The sequence below is a fragment of the Calliopsis andreniformis genome, chromosome 4 (genome assembly GCF_051401765.1).
Source record: "Calliopsis andreniformis isolate RMS-2024a chromosome 4, iyCalAndr_principal, whole genome shotgun sequence".
Classification (NCBI taxonomy): Eukaryota; Metazoa; Arthropoda; class Insecta; order Hymenoptera; family Andrenidae; genus Calliopsis; species Calliopsis andreniformis.
In genome coordinates this window covers 8,137,832-8,149,967 of record NC_135065.1, presented here as the reverse complement: position 1 = coordinate 8,149,967, position 12,136 = coordinate 8,137,832, and the positions used below count along the sequence as shown (strand labels likewise).

The 12,136-nt window shown below is 43.8% G+C and overlaps 1 protein-coding gene across 1 annotated transcript in view; it reads right to left on the bottom strand.

The window, feature by feature from the left end:
* E23 (ABC transporter G family member E23) overlaps nucleotides 1-12,136 on the bottom strand; it is a 150,919-nt gene that overhangs the window by 103,855 nt on the left and 34,928 nt on the right. The gene's annotated exons all lie outside the window — the stretch shown is intronic.

Below are 12,136 nucleotides of genomic sequence, written 5' to 3'. Positions count from 1 at the left end.
GACTAAAAGTCTTAACCAGCAATCATTTTCCTTGAACTGATCCTTCCTCAGGCAGCCATTAACGGCAGTCGAGATTCGGGTCAGATTTGCAGTGGAACGTCGAGGGCAATTTTCCATCGCGCACGCAGAGATCGCAGAAACAATTTCGCAGACGCAAAAAGCGAATGAGCGAAGTGGCGTGTGTCGCGTTTCCAGACAGAACGGAATCGCTGTTCGTGGAAACACGGACAGGGGACACGGCCAAGTCGTGGCCCGAGATCGCTGGTAATCGGCCCTTCACGTACGCTTCATTTCGTGTTGGCTGGGTACGTATAGCGTCGTAACCTGCCGTGTACGGATTAGGAATTCCTAGCCGGAAGTAGGTCGACCAGGACGAGGAAACATTGTGCTAGTGCCAAGTCGTTCCACTGACGGCGCGAGGACCGAACGGTTCTTCTATTATTTACCGTCTTCCTACCGCCTTACATCCGCCACTGTGGCGAACGTCCCTTCCGGTTCATTCAAGAGCTGCACCCGTGAGTGGCTGTGGCACAGTTGGCGAACGTGACGCCCCTTCTGGGTGGGGTCATTGTGCCAAATACGCGATGAAATTATTATGTTTCGGAGGAAGGCGAAAGATGGTGCTGAACTAGGATGTGCTGAGGAATATTTCAAAATGCGTTGGACTGACAATTTTTCTCTAGGAACTATGCTTCTGATCTTAAATTGAGCTAACTGGGCCTTCTGATCGGCTTTGAATTAGGTGGAGACTCTTCTCTTTTGGAAGTAGAAGTAATCTTAGGATTATTAGAAGAAGTCTTTTATAGAAATCTTAAGTAAAAGTTAGGTATGAAGCCAAAGGAGTTTGGATCTGCAATTAAATAAGTCTTCAAGTGAACCATGGAGTCTACACTGAGTCTGAATTAGGTGTAGACTTTGTTTCTCTAAAGAAGTCCAAAGTAGGAATGAGGTACAAAAAAAGGTGAGATTGTATGGAAATTCTGCAACATTTGGATTAGTCACAGTTCGAAGATCCAGTTCACATTGAAATTAAATTGGACTAGATTGGGTGCAGACTAGATTTACATAAGGTCCATACACTTTAACTAGATTGAACCTACATCTACTTAATTCTATGCTTACTTCTGACACTTATCTCTTTCATTTCTTAAAACAGTTACTAAACACCTTCCCAGGCTAATATCATGCCTACACCACATCATCACCTTCACATCCAAGATCGAATACTGAATCATTGGTCAAGCTCTGGCCTTAATATACTCGTTTCGGTAATTAGCAAGTAAAATCTAGTTATGAACACGGTATTGACATTCCAGGTCGTAAATTTCAACTTTTTACGACACGTCGATTCGAGCAGTCGCGTCCAGCTCTGAAATGCCATTCAAGTAGAGATATCAACGAAGCCTTTTTACAGGCGGAATACGAGTCGAGGAGAGAAAAAACCCTGTCCAGAAAGAAGTCGCCACCACTTTTATGCCTTGAGATTGCATTTTGATGGGAGTCGATAAGGTGTCGCGCATATTTAAGATTCAGCGAACGTTGTAAAACCCCGTGGATTACGATCGCGACCTGAAAGCTCCGGATTCCACGAACGAGATGCCGTCACATCGACGATGAATTCGCGAACTGAAAGCTAACTGATCTTGACAAGCTCTGAAATGAACCAGAGAACAGAAAATTGGTGAGCGCTCGCGATATGGCTCGATAAAGTCATTCTTTCGTTCTCCTCGCCGAGTTCTCCCATCCTTGAAAATTCTCAGACGGAAGTGCTCTTTGAGATTCTTTCAAAGTGATAAAAATCTACATAGCTATTGATAAAAACAGAGTTGAATACTTCCACGAATATTCTGACCAGAGCGCTTTGGAAATTAACCGAATGGTACTCTCTTGGTTTCAAAGCTTTTCCCAAGCAAATTTCGATCTTCTCTGAAAGTCTCCAGCAGGTTCACTCTGGAAAAGTTACAGACACGTTCCCAAGAATTTTATCGAAAAGAGTCCCTCAAAGTTGCGAGTGAAAGAAGGTCATTCCAAAGCGCTCCATTTAAGTTTCCTTCCCACTAACTTATATTAAAGGGCAGTTTATTTAGATGACGAGTTCTTTAGAAACTAGAAGTAAAGGAATCGAAGTACTTAAGAAGCCTTCAAATAAAATTTTAAATATCCAAGTTTGAGTCTCAGTTTAAGTGCTCCAGATTGAGGTCTCGCGTTAAGTCAATTAATTGAGGTCCTATTCTACTTCAACTGTATCTAACCAGAATCGACGTGACGATATTGAAGTCTCTCGGGCAATTCTAAATAACAAAAGTCAATTTTTCTGCAGAACGATGAAAAACCACGAGAAACGTAAATGAAGTGCCGCGAGAATTACGACTAACGAATTCCCCGAAGTGTCAATGACGCATAGATAATTTTACTCGGACAGAGTAATAGGATCTAAACCGTGAAGGCGGCATCGGGGTTTGCCGACCGACACGTTAAGTGCCATCAATAACAGTTCATTCGTCTTTGTCCTGATATAAAGTTGACCGCTCCTTTGACACGTTTGTTGAAGCAGTTACCGGCGGCTCACTAATTATCCGTATGCGTCCAATTGCAGCACCGTGTACCAGCGGCTATTTGCCACGAAAAGACGCGTCCGTTTATTGTTCGCTCGATAGGCGAGATTTGCATGAGTAAACGGCCGCGGGACGTTACGAAATCGCGACGTACATCCGCGACGTGCTGGAAACTGGCGAGATGCAAATTTTGCCGACCATTGGAATTCAGTTTCCTTTGGAAAGAATATTCCAACAAGATAGGATACGTTGTTTTATGAATTGAAGACTTTCGAGTGTCTTTGCGTCGATTAACAAGAACACTCGAAATCTATACTCTGGATGAATTTTGAGACTAGGATTTATGTTTAGGATTAATTCTATAATATATAACATATACAATACGTAGGATTAGTTCTCTCAAAGAATTTTCCGAAAATCAAATCTTAAATGCTCTTTGCATGGAAGATAAGTGCTCTCTAATTTCCTGGAGACACTTATTCCTCACGAATTTCCTGCGATCAAGAACAGATGTCTGAGAGGAACGTACAGGGTTATTGTGGACGAATCTTTGCGAGGTTCAAGACAGAGGAGAGAGCTCCTTCCAACAATAGAAACGAAGTCCACATGGCCCAGGAGTAAGGTAGAGGTTTGGTCGCGGGCGCGAGCTGCAAACTCTCGCGGTGCATCTTCGCCGCGGATATATATCCTGTCGGCTGGTCCGTGCAAATATTGGACGGACGTGGAATTTCGGGTATATTTTAAGAGATTCATCTGGCGGGCCAGTAACGTTCCGAGAAGCAATTTCGATCTTTACGATGCTTATTCTCGAACGATGTGCACCTTGCGCCTTCCAAAAAACAAGGATCCCGATGCCTACTTGGGAGTAGTCTCGACGTGGAAGGTACAGGTACCTTACGTGTCCCGTGAGAAGTCACCTTAAAAGTATCAGGGGCAATGCTGTCTAGGGGACTTTTCATGAGACACTAATGGGACATTGCTTCGCCTGTAAGGTCACAATTGAAAAATCTGGGAAACTTCTGAAAAGGCGAGTAATCAGGCCCAATTTCAACTACAACCTGCACCTTGGCTAATGTCTAGGTAAAGTAGATCTAGATCAGAGTAATAGTAAACCGAGTGGACCCTCGCACATTAGAGTCGCTGAAGTCACTAATTGTAACTCATTATCACCACCAATCGTTCAAATTAAGAATAGAGTGCTTGTAAAGGAGTACTGTATACATGAGAGGATCAACTGAAGCACCTATAGATTCCTCAGGATTGTTTGGATAAACTCAGAACAGCTGCTGATACAGGACTTACTGTTCCCACAATGAATCTCGCAACCACAATTATTAATTAGGTTAAATCAATCTTCCAAAAGGAAGATCACTAAAGATCACCTAATTAATACTATTCACAGTTATCGTGCCAACAACGTATATAAAGTACAGATAAGACACCAGCCAATAGATAATACTCTTCCTCAGACTTTGCATTCTGACGCACAGACCCAGGTACACTCAACCGCTCCCATCGCCGTCCCCTTATCGCGGAGATTCCGCGAAAAAAATCGCAAGCAATCCCGCCGAAGAATCCTTAGTTCGCCACTTTTTCCCTTCAAGGTCGGAAATCGGCACGCTTCCCTTCCCCCACGTTTCTCCTCGAGTCCCCACGATCTGGGCGACGTCTCTGTTTCTTGTCCAGCCAGCATCGACGACCTTTGCTTTCCTCCTCCGTTTCTCCTTTCCCTTTGTTCCTTCCTCCTCCATCCTCCCAACCTCCTCTCCACCTCCTCTTCTGCCCACCCTCCTCGCCCACTCCTCCTCCCCGATGAGTTGCACCGTGTGTGTTTGAATGTCAATGACGAGCCAGGCGGCCCCGTGTGTTTATCCGAGCAACGGAGTTTCGGCAACCTTGGTAGGCGCTAAAATTCTCACTTTCGGTCTCGTTGAGGTCAGCCCGTCTGCCCGCCGAGAATTCCGGCCACTGATTCACCGAATTTCGACGGCCCCGCGATCTGGGTAACTCGGCTGACGAATTTCGGACCCTTTCCCGCTGTCTTTTCCTCCTCTCTCGTTTGGCAAGTTTCGAGGGAGAGCTGAGTGCTGTTTTGCGCGGGAAACCTTGGGTAATGGAGGTATTCATGATGTTTGATGAGTTATTGGGGAAGTTGAGGTGTTTTGTTGAAGGAAAGTGTTTTTAGGTAGTTTAATTTTTTTTAAATCAATCAAGAAAAATATGTAGACTAAATGGGTCACTGAAGAGGTTGTAACAAGAAACTCGTTTTTGAGATACATTCATATACTGATAGTTCAGTTTGATCTTTAACTACTCATTGTAAGATAAGACCAATCTTTAAATTCTTAAATTATTATACCTTTGAATTTTCTAAATTTCAAACTTTCAAATTTTCCAGCTTTTAAATATTCAAATTCTCCAATATTCAAATCTTCAAATTTTTAAATATTTTAAATTCTTCAAATCCTTAAATTCTTAAATTTTCAAAGTTTCGAAATTTCAACTATAGGAATCTAAAGCGAATAAGATTTCCTACTGTTAAAATCACGACCTGTTAATCCTTTCTAAACGGCTGATTAGTCTAAGAGCTCATCTACTGTATTCGAACATGCCCCAGTGTCCTCTTCAATAATCCAGAAACGACCTCGACAAGGTGGAAGTAACAGAATCGGTTATACACCAGACAGTTTCAACGACGTTCATTCGCCAAAGACGTTCGCAGTGTGTATTTTGGCGGATTCGCACCAGCGAGCACAGTTTACCCAACTATTCATTAGAATGGCTCGAACCTAGGCGATAAACGGCTGGTTTGGGATAGGTCAATCAAACATTGCCGCCAACGGATCGACGCCGAGATTTTATCGTCGCGAACTTTGCGCCACGTTCGAAAATAAACCGCCTGGTACATGAATCCCGAGTCGTCGGTAACCAGAACCCTCTGTACAGACTCCAATATTTCTGCTTTAATCGCCTACATTCAACCTGGGAGTCGAGCCGATAAATCTGTCCGAGTAATCGTGAGAGTTTCGAACGAAAAATTTGTGTCTCGGAAATTGATCCTAAATTATTCAATATCTTTTTATATTCTCGCTATCAGCGTCACGAAACTGAAGTACACCATTTAAAAGGAATGTTCTTAAAAATTATTTCAGACTATGAAATTTTATTTTAACTACTTTCTCTGACATTTCAATCCTTTTATGTCATTCTTAAACCAGTCTTCCAAATTTCAGTCCTTGATTAAAATTTCGTCATGACTCCTACTTTAATTTCATCTCTTGTATAAATCCTTAACAAACAATTCAACAGAAATTTTCCTATATATAGACAATAAGTAAATAAACAAATAAATAAGACACGATTTTATATCCAAGCCTTGATAGCGAACGTGTAAATTTCAGGGTCGACGTGTCTCCTTCAGATTTCGTATCTCTATTTCTGATTCCTTTGTTCTTCCGGGAACTGCTGATATTCAACAGGAACTCTCTTCGCGGATTAAGCGAAAAAAAATATCGTCTCGAACGTGGGAATTTAATCGAGGCACCTGATATGCTATCAGCACCAGACAGGACCACGGATACAGGTGACTAAACGTAAAGGTTAAAGATAGCCGCAACGCATTCAAGGGGAAATATGCTGCAGTGTGTAGGCTCTATTTCTGCCTACAAAAATCGGTAGGGACGTTTCCCTCGCGGTAATCGGTGTAAAGGAGCTATTTAAAACCGCGAGTTACGAGGGTGGTATAATTCAAGATCGTCCATAGGTAATTGCGCGCTTGTATTGGGACGATATCTTCGAAACGCGGTAGCATTCTTGGGATTCTTCCCTGGCGAGACTCTTTGAAAACGCGCCACGATTCGCGTAATTGGGAGGAAAGTCGGCGATAATCGAGCTAAGTGGCTATCAAAGACGACGAGTGTTGGATGGTATGATTCTGAGAATGAGCGTTCATGATCCCACATTTGGCTGCTGGTTCTTAAAACAGGAGCAAGACTTTCAGAAACTTTTCTCTTCTGTGAATGCTTATGAGCTTCTATTTTTTCACTTCTATCCACAAGGAATTCATACGAATAACTTGAGGGTTCAGGTCGCCAGGTTCTCTAACTCATTTTAAAGAAAAACTACCTATTCAGAACCTACTCACTTTCAAAAATCACCTATTCAGAAGGAAGTCATGTGTATACATAAAAATCAAGAACATTACCCTACTATAAAACTATATTCTCATGGTCAGTTGTATCCAAGAATCACTGTACCCCTAAGCTCCAAGAAAACCTCCTCAGTCCTCTCAAAAGTGAGCCTGAAAGCCTCTGGAAGGAGCCTACGATAATTCTCCCCATGAGTCCCCAAGAGGCCCACCACCCAGGGGGTTGAAACAACCCCAAACTCGGTCCCAATGACGATCTATCAAACCCAGCAAGGATGAGTGGCCAAGGAACGCAGCCCAAAGATCTGCATGCGAGGAAATCGCGTCGCAGCCGGATATATGGCGATAAAACCGAAAGTGGCATGACGTGGGCCCGTCCCCCCCTCGCCGATCCCCCGTGCCCCTCCCTTCTCTCTTTCACGAGTTTATGCTCTCGCCAAGGTTGTGTTCCGTGTGACCATGCCCAAAGCCATGTCGTATATATGCAAAGCAAATGCAAGGTCGGCCGCGCGTGTCTCTGCCGGTGTCAGCGCGCGTGTGTGCGAGCGAGCGAGTAGGTGCGTGCGCACGGGCCCTCGTTGCACGCAGGCACCGTCGACACGCGGGCCCAGCGTGCATGTAACCAGACAATGACGTGGCCCGAAACGGTGGCTCCGTAAAAATCCCCAGCGACTCGATGGAGAGATCTCCCTCTCTCGGTCCCCCCCTCTGCCCCCTCTTCGGGCCCCCAGGGAAAACGACGAAACTGGACCTTGGCGCCCCGTCAACGTGGCCCACCGTGGTGCTTGGCCAGATTTCGCGATTCGTGGCCTCGCTCTTCTTCGCGAAGGAGAACGCATTGGCTCGGATGTGTGTAATCGATTGGCGCTCGTGGAGGTTTTGCTGCAGCGAAATAGGCCGTGGGTGGAAATGAGTAGAGCGATAGAGGTGGTAGAGATGCTTATAGTTAGTGGAATTAGAAGGATTGTTAGAGATGAGAGCACTTGGCGAGGGAAATGTGGAATCTATTTGGTCTTGTGTCTAGGTGATCCTAGGGATTTCTGTGATGGAGTATAATGGATCTTCTGTGGCGAAGTTAGGTCCTGTCTATTTTTTCTGAAGATTAAGATCGAGTTAGAAACACGTAGTGAGAAGATTCTGTGGAAAATTTTAAATTTACCTGATTGATTTAGAGACTTTCAAGATAGAGCATAGGAAAATATTTTCTATAACAGCCTGAAAGACTATCCATTTCTTCTCAGGATCAAGAGGGAGTTGATAACAACCAGTAACAAGATACTGAAGAAAATTTAGCCTTGGAGTCTAAGCTTAGACTTATGCAACTTCCAGGTCGAAGAAACTTCCACCACAACTTGCATCTTTCCTTCCACTAACGAGGCTACTAGCAAAAGCGTTCCAAACCTCGAGAAATAATTCTGCAAGAGTCCCTGCCTCAAACGATGCTCAATTTGCTCGAAGCAAAGGCACTGGCATACAAATGAGTCCCAAAATGATCCCCCCATTCAATATTACTTATCGTTAACGGTCTCCTAGAGGAAACAATTGACCCTCGTTGCATTCATCGTCTCGGGATGAATAATTCAAATGGGACGGCAATTTGTTCGAAAGGCAACTATCGAAACGCTAAATCAGGGACCATTTTGGCACGAGCTCCGACGGAAACCATTACGCGGGGACTATTTTCCTGGCGCAGCCGAGACTTCAAAGCTCGCCAACCTCGCGATTCCAGCGTTCTGTTTAAACCATTAATCCTGCAAGGGGCTGTCGAAGCTGCGCCTCGCGGTTCCCTTCCCGAGGAACGAGAGAGTGAAAAAAAAAATGAATTTTTTCGATCGATTCAACGTTAACAGAGCTCGTCTGGAAATACGCTGGCGTAAATCAAAATTTATTTCGCAGCATCCAACGGAACGGCGAGGCTCGCGAAACCTCGCCAGAGGAGCCTTTTTATGCGAGCTATGGCTACGATTGAGTTTTTTCGACGAACATCAGACACTGACTCGACAGCCAGAGGGAAGGAGAAGCAGATTCTGAACAGACGTTTCCGCAAGGTTCGCGTCGAGACGCAGACAACGAGAAGCTCCCAGGCACCTTGCGTTCCACGGACACTGCGACTGTAAATGCTCGACCTTGAACGGTATTTATTGACCTGTTCTGCATACTAGATCCACGAATAGCTGATTCATTATAACGCCGCGATACCGTGTTTTCATTCATTTACCGTTCCCTTCTCGAAGACGGAACGAATCGAGTCGCCGCGGGCGAGGTATCCGCCTTGCAAAAGAGATACGAAGCTAGTAGGATTTGGTAGAAGTAGACAAATGTCGTGGAATTATTGATCAATCATTTTTAGAAATTATTAAAAAAGTGTAGAGGAATAATTAAAATTGATTTTCCAATTATCTACCTTCGATCAAAATTTTAGCAGTCTTCAAGTACTACAAGCATAGTACTGCTTTCAGAAAATGAGACTAATTGAAAAAAATATTACTATTTTAATCTGATTTGTAACAGGACTAATTGATAAAAAGAATGAAGAAATTTAGAAGAATTCTATGCTTAATCTATGTATAAAAAAGTAAATAAAATTCTTTGGATCATATTCTAAAGATTGGCCACTTCGGCTATTTCTGGATTCAGAGAATCAGTCTGTCTCCAAGGAGAGAATCCTGCACATTATAAATTCGAATAACCCTTCCGTCATAGGATTTCATAGTTGCAGCGTCTGAGCATCAGGTTCTGGCATCTCGTGCCGCTGACCTGGTCAGGTAAATAATTATCCTTTTTCCTGGAAGCGACTCCTACTACCAACTTCGCTATGCAGCCTTTTCCATTCGACGGCAACGTTTAACAAACTGGTTTTTAACCTTAATCGATCAGTCCTTAGAGCTATTCCCCATATTCGGCGTATCGAGGCTATGTCGATAGAGTGTTTTTAGCTTGGTAGAGTCGGAACGAAATCGATGTGGCCTCTCAAGGCCATTTCCCCCACCTGCGGTCTTTTACTTTTACTCTTACAACTTAATTACTCTTTTCTTTCTGTTATCAATCAGAATTAAGTTTTCTCAAGATTGCATCTGTGAACCTTCTCTAATATAATTTGAAGCATAACATTACATTAATATTACATTTAAAAAATTCTTAAAGTATAAAGAATTAAATACAAGTGTCAGTACCTAATGTCTCAGGTGCCTCAATCAGCCACCTGATTTCGTTCCAACTATAGCCAGTAAATCACCAACAACTTATAAAAACATCTTAACACCTGATCATAAGCTCCACCACCTAAAATATCCAAGTCAAATTCGTATTCCGCGGTTCATCGAACGAGGCATAAAATGAATAACAGTTAAACCGAATCATAATTCACGTATAATTCACCTGGACACCTGGCACGACGCAGCAAATTGATTTTGCAAGATTTCTAGGCATCGGTAAATGCTTCCACAAGCGATTAGCGCGAGAGCGATAAAAGGCCCGAGTGCTTAAAACTGCAATCAAGTCTCACGAATCGCTGTCCTTAATCCTCTCTCAAAAAATTCCGATTACTCCTTTCAACCGAAAAAGAAATCAATCCACCATTCCGTTCTACTTACTCGTTAAGCAAGCTGCAGACGTTAATGCATGTAATTCGCCTCGGCCTCTTACCTGCAACAGAAAAGAGAGTCATTCGTTAAAAATACCGCGATTATCCAAGAATCGCGAGAGGAAGAGGAAAAGAGGGAGAACAGGGGGAGCAGAAACGCGAAAAAGACCCACGTGTGCACTCGACTCGCTTTTTTGCAAGCGAGCTGTAAGCAAACACCGTCTTCTAACTATTTTTACGCTCGTTATGCAAAACCTCGCAGGAGCACGCCTCTAAAACATCTCGAAGCCTGAAAAGAAGCGTCGCCGATTCAATTTCGTAATGCTTCGTATAATCGGTTCGTTACAAAACGCGCGTACGTCATGCGGCGTATCAAAACCGCTTACTCGACCGCTCAACGTCGTCGTCGATCGCCCACGTGTGTAATTAATCGCGCATCTCATTACAGCCACGAACAATTTACCCGCGCGTTACGCTCAGCGGCCGAGCGCGTCTCCTCGATACAAATTAGGGGAATCTTATCGCATCTGAATGATTCCAGGCAAAATTCTGGCCCATTACATGTTTGGAAACACGCTGGAGATTCATTCCTGACACTTTCGTTCGTCTAGCTTCTTCTCGAGGTCCTCGGGACATTTTCGAAGCAGTTAACAGGAGATAAGATATAGACAAAATTAGATATTCGTGGAAGTGATTGATTTACGAGGTCTCTTCGAGTTTTTGGGAAAGTGGGACACTGTGAGAGGGATAGATGTGTCAGAGTTCGCGAGTGTGCAGATTAGATGCAGGAAGTTTGCTGCACTTTGCGAACGCTGTCGTATTTTTAGTTAGAATGCTTTCTTTTTGGTGGGAAGATGGATCTGTTTTTCTGCTGCTCGTTTTGAAGTGGGTTATGGAAAGGTGACTGGGAGTGGAATCTAGTTGGTATTCGGTTGGAGATCATTAACCCTTCGAGGACGACGTCTATGTATTGTATGGATTTTGTACTATATTTTCTGCTGCACCATACCACAGTTTTATTTAAGAGAAATTCGGTTTTAAATTTTAAAGTTTTAAGAATTTGAAAATTTAAATATTTGAATATTCAAAAATATAAATTTGAATTGTAACTGAAAACTTAAAAATTTGAAATTTCACTAATTTGATGGATTTTAATCTTTCATAATATACACTTTGAATATTTAAAGATTGATCTGTTTGATGAGACGAAGCTGGGCACCAATACATAAGCTAATCTCAGAAACATATCCCTCGCTATAAGCTCCCAGAGCCTTAAGCCTCCACCAAGAAAACACAATTCCCACTATTCCCCAATTCCCAGAATGCCCGAAAATCCACCTAGACCAGCTTTCCACTTACCTCGATCCCCTATCACAGAGCGATTCCCTCCCATCCCAAATTCCACAGCCAGGGCAACGTTACCAGACCCGCATTTCCCACAATTTCAGGCTGCGCAGGTCAGCCAGTTTCGCCGAAAAGCCTCGTCAATCATCCCTTCGACCCATCTTCCCCGAAGATCGATCCCTCTCTACCACCAGGGCCCCGAATCGAAACTAGAGGAACGACTCATACTTCTCCAGGAATCCTCTGCTCGAGGTACAGCAACGATTAAGGCCGACCAAAGCGAGAAAGAAAGAGAAAAAGAGAGAGCAGGTGCAGTGGCGGCGGAATTACACGTCGAAGGAGCACGAGGTCCTTTTATCCAGGCCCGAGAATAACGGGGAGAGACGTGTGGGTCCACGCACACTTCGAACCCAGAGCGTGTACGCGCGCTAGTGGACTACCTGGATGTACCTGGACCCCAGTGGTCCGCATTCCAAAAGTCAAGGACTCTCTCGAACTGATCCGAAC